Source organism: Gavialis gangeticus, unplaced genomic scaffold, assembly GCF_001723915.1.
Source record: "Gavialis gangeticus isolate Ggan-Ray unplaced genomic scaffold, GavGan_comp1, whole genome shotgun sequence".
NCBI classification, from domain to species: Eukaryota; Metazoa; Chordata; order Crocodylia; family Gavialidae; genus Gavialis; species Gavialis gangeticus.
This window is the reverse complement of record NW_017728992.1, coordinates 72,584,468-72,596,854: the sequence shown is the minus strand read 5'-3', so window position 1 is coordinate 72,596,854 and position 12,387 is coordinate 72,584,468.

Genomic DNA, 12,387 nt, shown 5'->3' with positions numbered 1-12,387 from the left:
TTTTAATACAGGGGCTGCTTGATCCCTCAAAGCAGGTCAAAGTTGGGATAATTATGGGTATCTGACTGATGTTCAGATGCTTACATTCCCTGATGAATCTGTAACTAACTCTATGTGATGGAAATATCTCACATTATTCTTGTTTGCCAGCTTGCAATGTCATTCCAGATGGCAAACACAAAAATAGCATGAAAAATTTCTTTCTGAAATGCAGGCTCTAAAAGGGTTTTGTTAGTCCTACAACAGATTTTCCAATATGTTCCAACTGTCCACTCCTTATTAGTATAAAATACCCCAACAGGAGTATCTTGTAGAAACTTTGTTACAGTAAATTTCAGGCAATTACGAATTTAATTAATGGTTATTTCTAAAAGTATATTATTTTCTTCACCACCCCCATAAGAAATCTACCATAGCTGGGTTTTATATTTCTCCTTGATGCTGCTCTCATTAGAGTAGGAGTATCTTTAGAGCAATAGAATTGTAAAGGTCTCAGTTGTTAACATGAAAGTGGGACTGCTTAAATTTGATTACTGTGTTTAATGAAGTGTCACATTTATTTACAAGATGACATGATGAATCACATTACAGTTATTATAAATCAGCCTATAAGAATGGACAAATGGTTCAATAAAGCGATGCATTTACAAATCTAAGATGAACGCATTTGGGGTCATTGTCATATTTCCCCTTTTAAAAAAGGCAGTGCACGGTTTGCTTTACCCCAGGAGCTAAACTGGCAATTTGTTTAAAAAGGTTTGCATTTCATTCTGCACTACACATTCTGTCTCACTGGCCAAAAATGTTAGCTCATACACATGGACAAATCCAGTGCACCTCAATATACACATTAAGTTTAAATACATATCCCTCCACCCCGAGATTTTTTTTCTGCCACATCCCATGCTACACACAATACTTTCTGGCAATCCCCAGTTGCACATGATTTCTCCATTTGCCAATGCACCGAGTCCTAAAAGTCTCAGGACTCTAAAACTGACAAGGCCCAAACAATCCCATGAACATCATCCTTTATATTAAAATCAAATTTCATCTGTGTGCCTCAGACTGTTGCTCTTTGGCACTCTCACCCATTTTCCCTCAGTTATGACAAAAGTGGTTTGAGTTGCCTACAGCCTGAAGGATCTAGGAATTAAATAAGAAACCATCCATTTTCTTCCCCCGCCTTTGCAACGTTCATTAAAAAGGTCTTAGTTCATTTCCAAATGAAGGAAATTGGCTCATTTGTGTGCAGCATGCTCTCTCTGCCTGACTTGCAAAGGAATTTGTTTGAAACATTTTTTGCAGCACATTTCTGTTTATTCGTGTTTGCCCTGAAGAAATGCTAATGCAGGTTCATTGCGTTAAACAGGCCTGATAACGTTTGAGTGCACTCACATATGTGTGGACTGAAAAACAGTCACATATTGTGGGGGGGTGGAGAATGTGTGTTTATGTGTGTGCATGTGTATCATTTGGGTGTGGGGGGGAGGCTTCCAAGTGGCTGAACTTACTCTTTTTCATGCCACATCTGCATTTAGCTCTTTTTGAGTGACAGGTGTACATGGATGCCACATCGGCTGCCAATATGTTATGAGACCATGGTAACAATCGCTCATCTCTGGGGAGCTGTGCTGCCTCATTCCTCACTATCAGACATGAAAGAAATAATTTCAGGTGCCAGAAAAGGAACTGTGATAAAAGAAAACATTTCGGCTTTCATGGCACCGGAGTTTGCCCTGAGGCAACAGCTTTGATAAAAAAAAGTGTCTCTTTCTTTACATTCACAATTAATCCATGATTATCTACAAGCAATCCTTTGGCCTATAGGATACTGACAGCAAAGTTGATTTTTTTTTTTTTTAATTCCTTGTTCACCTCACTTCTGATTTCCCTGCCACATGCACCTATTGTATCAGACAAATCTTCAAACCCTGCTGAAGCTAAAGACAGCTTTCTACCCTCACTTTGAGGAAGTCATGTAGATATCAGACATATCTGTCTAGGATAACTATTGTTAGTGGAAATATTAACATATAATGTTTCTTCAATTGCATTTTTAAGAGAGGTATAAAAAGGGCTATTATATCACATGTAAAGGGTGAACTGAGCACCCTTTCCCTTGGCATTGTGTCATCCACTAAAAAGGAAACTTTAGAACAGTTTTAAAAAGCAAAACAAAGGTTCTCCTTCCAGAAGTGATATCATTCTTTTATCTAGTAATCCTGTTTTCACTATCCATATGTTGTTGCCAGGATTGCTTTTGACTGTCAGGGCTAAGCCCCTAATAGCGGGTGGGATGAAGTCACCCTGACACGGGAAGAAGACTAGAGGTTATACTTTAATCTTTCTTTGGACTTCTGTATGTATATATGGAGTATACAAGCTCTGCCAAGAAGTTCATTTTTCTACTGGAGTGGATGGTAGAACAGTGAGTGAGGATTCCTCTCTGTTCCACTCTTTCCTCTTGTGTGGCATTTTTCTTTGAGGGAGAAGATGAGCAAAAGCAGTTCTTGTGTTTCTCAGGATAGAGTGATCATGAGGGCTATTACTGTGGGGCATCTTATCACAGGCAACCAAGAACATAGGGGTTTCTAATGCATACTTCTGGTACACCTGTATGTTCAAGGCTCATGTAAATGTTGCAAGTAGCATATGCCTTTGCATAAATTCCATTTAATAAATTAAATCCAATAATTCAAGTGCATGCTATATTAATGTTGGGTTGCTTGAGACCCATCTTGTCCACTTTTTAAATTCTTCAGAGAATTCTTCCATTAATTTTACAGAGTACCATCATTTTTCAAAAACTTGAGACAAATCTATTCCATCTTTGCTGTATTATATATTCCTTTTTACACAATAGAGCCGATTCATTCTAAGGTCAAACTGTCTTCCATTGCCATAAGCCAGGGTAGGCAGCATAAAGACTGTCTGAAGGAATTTATAGCAATACAAGGTATGTAATCTCACCTGGATTTCACTTCAATGTAAGATTCTCAGCCAAGTGCACCTACTTGTGGGGTGTGGCCAGGAGAATGGGAAAATATCATGTTTCAGCATACTTCTTGGGTATTGGCAGGTATCCTTAATTTAACGCTGCTTTCCTTTGGTGGTAAATCCTTTGTAGCAAACCCCCCAGTTTTTCTTTTTTTTTTAAATTTAAAAATATACTCCCTCCCCATTCCCCTAACCATTTCTGACTTTCTCTCCGCCCTCTCTACCCCTTGTAAGTGATTACAAGTAATAGTAAGTAAGCTAAGTTCTTGTACTCCCATATTGTAATAAGCCTGGGCATACCCCTGCCGCTAGGGTCATAGAAGGTCTGCCCATATAAAAAGGGGCAGTGAAGACTGACCCAATGTGACACCCTCTCCATCTGGACTAGCACCATGCCACACCACCTATCCACCCAGAGGCCCTGCTGGCGACCCCCCTCTGGACAACACCTTGCTGGAGACAACCCTGACTGCCCATCAAGGATCAACTTACAGCCTGGATAGGTAGCTATTACCCCCACCCCCACCCTCTCTTCAGCCAAGGACTTGGACTCTGTTTCTCTTCCCTGAACTCCAACCCTTCCACTGAGCCTCTTTCTCCTGCTATCGTGTGTGTGTGTGAACCAATAACTTTATGGGGCTATGTAGTGTGTTGTCTGTTTAATAAACCTGTTATTTTGAAACCCTGAATTGGGTTTTTGTCTGTTTCCTGACTCTTTCCTCCTTGCCACCACTTATCTGCCCCCTGATCTCCCAGCTTTCTGCCTCAGTTCCCAGCCCCAATCTCCCAAACTTCTGCCTGTCTCTTTCCTGGCTGTCTCCTCCTTGCCACCAGGCTTCTTCCTTTGCTTCCACCCCAGCACCAGTGACCTTGAGTAACCTGGGGGCCACTTGATCTTACGTGACCCCAAGGCTCAGTTCCTCAGCCCACCTTCTCTCTAGTCTACTGGTTCTAACCCCGGTTCTAGCAACTTTCACTCCCTGCACTTTCACTCTCTCTCACCTTAACCTTCCTCTATGTATCCCAAGTACCCTAAGCACACACATATACATACCGTACCATCCAAGTTAGGAACTCACCTGTGTGTATGTGTAGGTGGGTGGCACATGTGTGAACTGGTGAATATACATGTCATCGTGTGTGTGATGTACAAATTAGTGATACGTGTACTGAGTATGTGGGTATTGACAACTGATTGTTGTCTAATTTTGGGTGTGTGTAGTATGTATGTGCTTGAATTGGTGATAGGTATGCATTTGCCTAGGCTGGTAATCTTGGATGTGTATGTGCCTGAGTTGGTAGTGTGTGTGTGTGTGTGTGTGTATGCACCTAATTGATTTGTGTGGTTGTATATGCGCAATTGTGTGTCACCTTCCCATCTAACAGTGCAATTTTGAGATCCTGAGAATAGGCCTGACCTCACAGGGCAACACCTTCATAGAACACAGTAGCCTCCACACCAGTGATTGTGGACACAGGTTCACAGGACCCAACCTATGATCATGCAGCTTGTTTAAAGCTGCATGAATGTAGATCTTGTTCAGCTTGTGAAGACACATTATTGACTCCAAGATGAACATGGGCCGACAATGCGAGGTCACGGTTGGCAGGGCTAACCGGACCTTGTCATACATCCACAGGTGCATCTCAAGTAGAGCCAGGGAGGTGATCCTCCCCTTCTATGCAATGCTGGTCAGGCCATAGCTGGAGTACTGTGTCCAGTTCTGTGCACCCCATTTCAGGAGGGATGTGGACAACATTGAAAGGGTCCAGAGGAGGGCCACCCACATGATCCGGGGACTACAGGGCAGACCCTACATTGAAAGACTGCGGGACCTAAACCTGTTCAGCCTTCACAAGAGAAGGCTGAGGGGGGACCTGGTGACTGTCTATCAGCTCACTAGGGGGGACCAGAAGGGTTTAGGGGAGACACTGTTTCCCCTAGCGCCCCCTGGCATGACAAGGAACAATGGACACAAATTATTAGAGAGTAGATTCAGATTAGACATCTGCAACAACTACTTCACAGTTAGGGCGGCTAGGAGCTGGAACCAACTTCCTAGGGAAGTGGTGCTGGCTCCCACCCTGGGGGTATTTAAGAAGAGGCTTGATGACTACCTGGCTGGACTCATTTGAGTCCAGTCTTTTCTCCCGCCCAGGCGGGGGGTCAGACTTGAAGATCTACAAGGTCCCTTCCGACCCTACTTCTATGATTCTATGACACTCACAGGTGCTGGGAGCTATGCCAGGAATCCAATCTAGGTGAGTTGGGGGCAGGGAGGGAGTGGTGGGTAGGACTGGGAGGGGCTTGTGGGTCTGTGGGGTGGAGGGAGGGAGTTGTCCATCCACGTGTGGGAGAGTCAGGGGGCTAAAAATAGCCAAGTTAAGGGGTAGGAAAGGACAGTGCTGGGGCATGCAGCTGGGCTTTTCCAGTCCCAGGCTGTGCTCTAAACATGTACATACATTTGACATTAGATTAGGCTAACCCATTCCTGATCTAACTTACTTTAGTCCTCAGGTGAACTACGATAGCTTGGACTGGGCATTTTTTGGCCCAGTCTAACCTCCCCAAACATCTGTACAGAACAACACTTAGATTGACCTAACCCAATTAGGTCAATCTAAGTGTAACATCTGTATGTACTTAAGCTTATTATCTGCTTGCCTCTTAGTAGGGACCTACTTAATTCGTGATTTTACAGAAACTGTGAAATCCACAGTTGTCTGTGAAATTAATTTTAAAAAGACTTAACAAAAATAAATTGCTGGGCTGCTCAATGGGAGCCAGCAGTCCTTGCTGCCTTGCAGCCCACCTGAGAAGGGAAGGTGCAGGCTGGCAGGGTGGCATGAAGGACAGCCAGCAACCAAGATGGTGGCCACCCCCTCATCCCTCCTCCTCCCCCTGCTGGGGCCTCTCTGCCAATCAGCAGTGAGGGGTGGGGCCACCGAGAAATCCCTGTGAAATTGGCTCCCTGTGCCACAACTAAGCCACAAAAATTCCTTTGTCTGGTTGCAAATTAAGTATGTCTCTCCTTATAAGTGTGAAATATTTTGACTGACCACAAATCATTTACTTTTGCCTTCTGCAGAGACTTGCCAGGGAGTAAATCCTTCTGCATTAAGCAGAATTTAAGTTCTGATGGTGTGATAAATAGATTTACTTTCTTATGTTACCATAGTAGCAAAAAAAGAGCCCTGTGTTCTGATAAAATATAAGGCCACTGATTTGGCTGGAAGTTAAGTAATAAGGGGTGAAATTATGGCCCCACTGAAACTAATCAGAATTTGGATAACTCCTATGATGCTCAGCATTTTTTTAAATTTTGCAGCTTCCTGTGGCCAAAGGGTCCAAGACACCTTTAAAAATCTGTCCGTTAACCTTAATTGCTCAAATGTGTCCTTTAACTTTCAGTGCTTCAATTTTTGGATGCCTTGTTATAGACGGCTTATTTTCAGAGAAGCTGAGTACCAAAAACTTTATTTTGAACATCCAAAATTAGTCATCAGTTTAAAAATATAGCCCTTCATATCTCTATATCTCAGTTTCTTTATCTGAAAAATGGAGATAATTTCCCTTACCAACTTGTGAAGAGCATTTTGAAATGTCTATGTGCATGCTAACAGTTACTTAGCTTAATTATATGCTTTAACCATGACATAAGGAAAACATTTTTCTTCTTGTATACCTCAGTCAACTCCTGATTTTTTGAGTCTTAACAAAGAAACTATGTTCTAGCAGGTTTTAAGGGCTACAACTCCCAAGAAATTATCTTCCCCAAGGGAAAATAACTTTCAGCAATGCTACCTACCTACCTACCAGGTTATATAAAATTGAGCAGTTTGTGCAAGAGAAGAAATAGCAAAAACAAAAGAAATCATCTTGCTTAGAACTCTTGGCTAGGAACAGAAATTACACATAAACTGGTATAAGTGATCAGAAACCAGTTTAAACCAGTAACAGAACAGAAGTTCAGTGTGCACAGATTGGTTTCAAAATGGCTGAACACAGTTTAAGACAGACCTGGGTAGATACAGTATCAGACTTAACTGATTTAGGTTAAACAAGTCTATTGAACTGCTGTCCCAGATCCTCTCCTGACTCAAGTTAAATCTTAGTTCCTGAGCAGCCCAGCATGCCATGTGCCCTCCACAACCTCCCTTCACAGGGCAGGTGGGCTAGCCTTGGCTGCACTGTCTGGTCCAGCCCAGCCAGGCCAGCCTGTTCGTGGACTGTCACAGAGCTGAGGCAGCAAAGCCTCTACTCCTTAGCCTGCATCCTGCCTGTAACAGAAAGTCCAGTAGGGCAGGGGAGAAGGGGGAACAGAGCCTACCCTGCCCCCTAGCCCCAGCCCCAGCCCCAGCCCCAATCAACCCAGCTTCTGGGTCTGCTGCCGAGCATGCTGGGGACCGCCCCCCACACTCCTGTGGGATGCTCCATCTGCCCCACCATCGCAGCATTGATGAGCCACCTGGTACCTTGAGGTATGTAGAAAAAAAATGTAAAGCTGTGCCTATGTCTGAATTGTTAAATCTCTCCGAATCTCTCTGAATCAATTTGGAGGGTTCTGATATGATTCAGAGAGATTAAAGGGTCTCCTGATTCAATTTGGATTTGGAGATTTGGCCACCAAATTGAGCAAATCTCTGCCAAATTGAATCAGCGACTGAACCTTTGTGCAGCCCCCCCATGTAGGCAGCCCTCAGCACTGAGATGGGGGCCCCTTCCCCTCCTTCTCCACTCCCAGCAGGACAGCAGGGGGTTGGGGGCATGTGCTGGGCAGCCAATCAGGGATTGTCCCAGCTTGGCTGGACTTGTCCTGCCATGGCAATGGCCAGCAGTCTGGGAGGTGTGCTTTAGCATACCCCTCCCCATATTTCTGGCCTGGGCCAGTGCAGGCATCTGCACTTTCCCAACTGAAAAGTGAATGTGAGTTCAGTTCATTATCAGTTCAATCTATGCAACTTAGAGAAACCTGCAAAGATTAAATCAATTCCTCCTCAGACTTTTTGACTGTCTGTACTTAGCCCTTAAGAGAAACATACTGGGAAGATTTCAGCTACTACAACTGTGGAAGCCATCTCTCTTTCTCTCTCTGTTTCCCTTTCTTCCCCTTCTCTGTCTATATCCATCTATCCATATGGATGGATGTCTCTCTTTGTTTATCACTCTCTCTCTCTCTTGCTTTTTGCATCAACATGCATCCTTGTCCAGTTTTATGTTACTGTCTTCTGACTAACCACCCAGCTATGCTTTTAAAGATGGTCTGATTTATGGAAAGGAATAAAAACAATCTGAAGGATAATAACAAACAGATTGGGGAGATGAAGGAATTATCAAGGAGCAAAACCCTAGCATGGCATTGCTAAGTTATATACTGATAGCACTCTTTCTCTAACAAGGAGCAGCATAAAGCTAGGTAGCCTTTTTCTTAAAACAAAGCTAAGGGAGAAAAACAAAAAACAAAACCAAAGCAAAGCTTCAGTGTACGTGTTTCAGTTGAAAAAAAAAATCAGGACATTGTGAGCAAACTGGCTCTGCAACGGATCGACAAGGGTTTATTATTCTGTGCAGCACTCAATCAAATGTGGCCCCTATGAACAGAGAGTAATGTTGGCGAATCATCCTGGGGGCTTTTTTTCTGTGTGTGAGTGGTATCCATCTGTCAGCTGTCAGTGCCAGTGAGAGATATACAGAGCTGTCACTTCTTGTCAGCCAGCATTTGTGAGGCCTTTTGCAGCTGCTACACAACACATACTGTCCTTATTGAAGGCCGGCAAGGAGTATTGGAGAAGATTCTGCTGGGCAGAGTGAAAAAGGGAGAAGAGATGTCAGGGCCACTCTAGGAGAACAGTTTTGACCTATTGAAGATTTTAAGTTAAAGCTCAGAATTCTCTCCTTTTCTGAATATTAGTAATAATAATAATAATAAAAGGCACAGAGAAAACTGAAGTAGTAGCATAGCTATCTGCTCTGTGTTTGTAGATTCCAGGTAGGTATTGTGTTCCTATTGATACCTAAGGAATCCCTAATAATAAGTGGAATGCAGGTAACCCTGAGATATGGCATCTAAAGTGGGGAACAGGCTATAATAAATTTTGAAGAGTGAAATGGAGTACTATGAATGAAATAAGAAAGGGAACAAATATTATTACTCTGTCTTAAAAGAATCCCCCCACCCCCCCCCGCTCTATCCATTGCACTCTTGGGAAGGAGCGTATATTATATCTGTGCACTAATATATATCTAATATCAATCTTCTCTCTCAGAGATATAGTAACATATTTTTCAGGAGGTTCTTGGAGATATATTAGGCTATGGTATGGATTTAAGATTGAGCCAAAACTCAGGTTTCAAGGCACTGAAGCTTGTCAGCTGTTTTTGCAAGATTTTGCCCCAGATGTTGGAAGTCTCTTGAGATCTGCTGTTTTTGTGAGTTTCCCTCTACCTTGGGTTGTATTAAAACTACGAAAACAAAACAAGAAGCTTTCTGATTTGGGATATGACACTGGCTCTGGTTAATGAGGACTATTAGTGAATCACGGATTTTGAATCTAGACCTCTTGAACTCCAGGTTGCATTGGAGATTCTGGATTAGGACTCTTCTTTGGTGTAATAATCAGTAGCAGTAAGAATTGGGATACTTTTTCCAACTAAATGATCCTAACTGTAGAACCCTACTGTGCAAGTTTATACAGCTGCTCTTGCATCAAAACAAAACTACCATTGCCAAACTGCCGAAGTGGGAGACAGCAGGGTTTGAAGGAATGAGCACAGTAGGTGCATCAGGAAGTACTAAATTCTACTCTCTTCTTTTCCATCAGTTTTCCTACTAGCCTCAAGCTAGTCATTTCCTTTCTCTTCCTCTGTTTCCCATTCAGATGATAATATTTAATTACCTACTTCAGAGGGGCTCTGTGGTGGCAAATATTCTCAGAATTCTAGAGAGCTTCATGTGTAAGTAGCAATTTATTTTTTGTCTGAGATCATACTTCACATTATAGCTATGACTTAAGCTGTAACATCATAAAAATGGAATAGTGGAGCAGTAATAATAAAAAAAAATGATATGGAGGATTTTATGACCATTTACTTGCAGTATGAGATAGACATATGCCTAAATTTAGCTAAATTGTGATTATAAAACTAGCGTGTATTGACAAGATATTTCTTAGACATGATTTTGTTCTGCATAGGTTAAATGAACAACTTTTCAAAGACCAGGTATGAAAATAGTTTGGTTAAACTAATCTGGGCCAAAAATTTTTAATGTGGACATCACGTTTAAAAAAAAATGTGGATATACCTATTTTGGATAAACTTGCATTTGTGCATATAAACGACTTAGCCAAATTCAAGACTCTCTCTCTCTCTCTCTCTCTCTCTCCCCCCCCCCCCGTGTGTGTGTGTGTGTGTGTGTGTGTGTGTGTGTGTGTGTGTGTGTGTGTGTGTGTGTGTGTGTGTGTGTGTGTGTGTATATATATATATATATATATATAAAATGTATGTGGTGTACCTGCTTTTCTTTAAAGAGTGCAATCAAGTGGACTGTTTGAAATCTGATATTTCGTTGAATAAGAAAAGAAACTTGTCTCAGAAATTTAAACCAAAGGATCTACTTTTCAGTAGTTAAAAAAAGAAATACATAGTACAATTTTTGTGCAAGTCCCTTACTAACAAACAAACTAATAAATTAGCACAGATCACTTGTTAAATATATTTTCCTTAGACAGCTGCAAACTGGAAATGACAGAAATCTCACTAAGCTTTCATCTACATGCTATTTTGTTGTTGTTTTACTATTAAAAGAGGTATATAGGTATATAATGAAACTTTCTTAGTGTGAAAACATATTAAGTAGTAAAAAGGTGCTTATACCACTATTGCTTATCCCTATTAATACAGGAGAATACACTGTACTGGTATCAGGCATCTTAATAAATTGGGCACACAAAGGGAAACTTGGTTTTGGACAGGATAACAATGCCAGGTAAAAAAGATCTGAAATAATATCGAGCTGTAAAGTGAATATAATGTGTATAACAGCAGGAGGAACCAGGGGCAGTCTGCAGAGCTATGCTGACTGTTAATTTGGACTACAACTCCCAGAAACGTCCAGAGGCTAGGAGGCAAGGGAAAAAGGAAGAAGATGTTTGAGGAAGAGAGCATGCATATAGAACAGGGGTTGGCAACCTATGGAGGTGGCACATGAGATGATTTTGATTGGCACTCATAGGTGGAGGAAGAAAAATAATTTGGGATGGGGTGGTGCTGAGCTTGTGCACGTGCATGTGTGCACACCCCCCCCCCTCCCCAGGCAGGAAAGTCTGCGGGGTGAAGGGGCAGGAGAAGGGGAAAGGGCTGTAGGAGGAGCAGTGTTGCCCAGTGCTGCGCCAGGCCCAGCTGGCACTGGGCCAGTACGGCTGCCTCCATGACCCCAGCCCCACACCACCTGGGGAGGACCAGAGCCAGGGGCCAGAGTGGGGCCAGCCTCAGCTGCGCCACCAGGCTGGAGGGAAAGAAGCTCCTGGGACCCCTGCATCCTCCCCATCAGACCTGCACAGTGGGGATGGGCAGAGCAGGGCATGGGACAGAGTCACGGCTTGTCCAGAAGGGTGCAGGACAGAGCCGTGGCTCATCCGGGGGGCATGGGGAGGGGTGCATGCCTTCTGGGAGGCAAGGCGGATGCATGACCATGGATCTGCATGGGGCAAGGCAGGCTGCCACTGTGGGCTGAGACGAGGGCAGTGCTGGGTTCTTCCCAGTGCGGGTGCAGGGGGCACGTTGTGCTCCAGGTGGGTGGTGGTGGTGGTGGAAGGGGGGTCAGGTGGGCTATGGTGAATCTTGGGGTGGCTGCAGCTCCCACCCCCACCTTCATCCCAGTGCTGCCGCCACTTGCAAAATGTATTACTGGCACACAAAACCTTAAATTAGAGTGAATAAATGAAGATTTGGCATGCCACTTCTGAAAGGTTGCCAACCCCTGCATATAGAACCTGGTCAGCCCTATGCAGAAGAGTGCACTTTGGAGCTAGAGATCTCAGTGGCTTAGTCACCCAGGACTGAAAGAGTTGGACTCAGACTTGGGGGCAGCTTCAGGCTGCTCTTTGAACACTCTAGGGACTAAAGGTTTGTTTGGGGATACCTCTGGAGGTGCAGGGTGGGGGGCAGGGAGGGGGTTGTAAATTAAGTTAATGAGTGAAAGCTTACCACGGTGTTTATTCTTTACCTGTTACCTGTTCCCTTCCTTTGTCCCATTGGCTTATGACCCTGACCTGGCTTGTGACCCTGACCTTATGATTTTCTATATAAAAGTGGGGGCTGCATGGTTGGCACAAAGTCAGCAGCCAAGACAAAGCCAATTTGGAACCTTTGGAAATTTCCTCCAA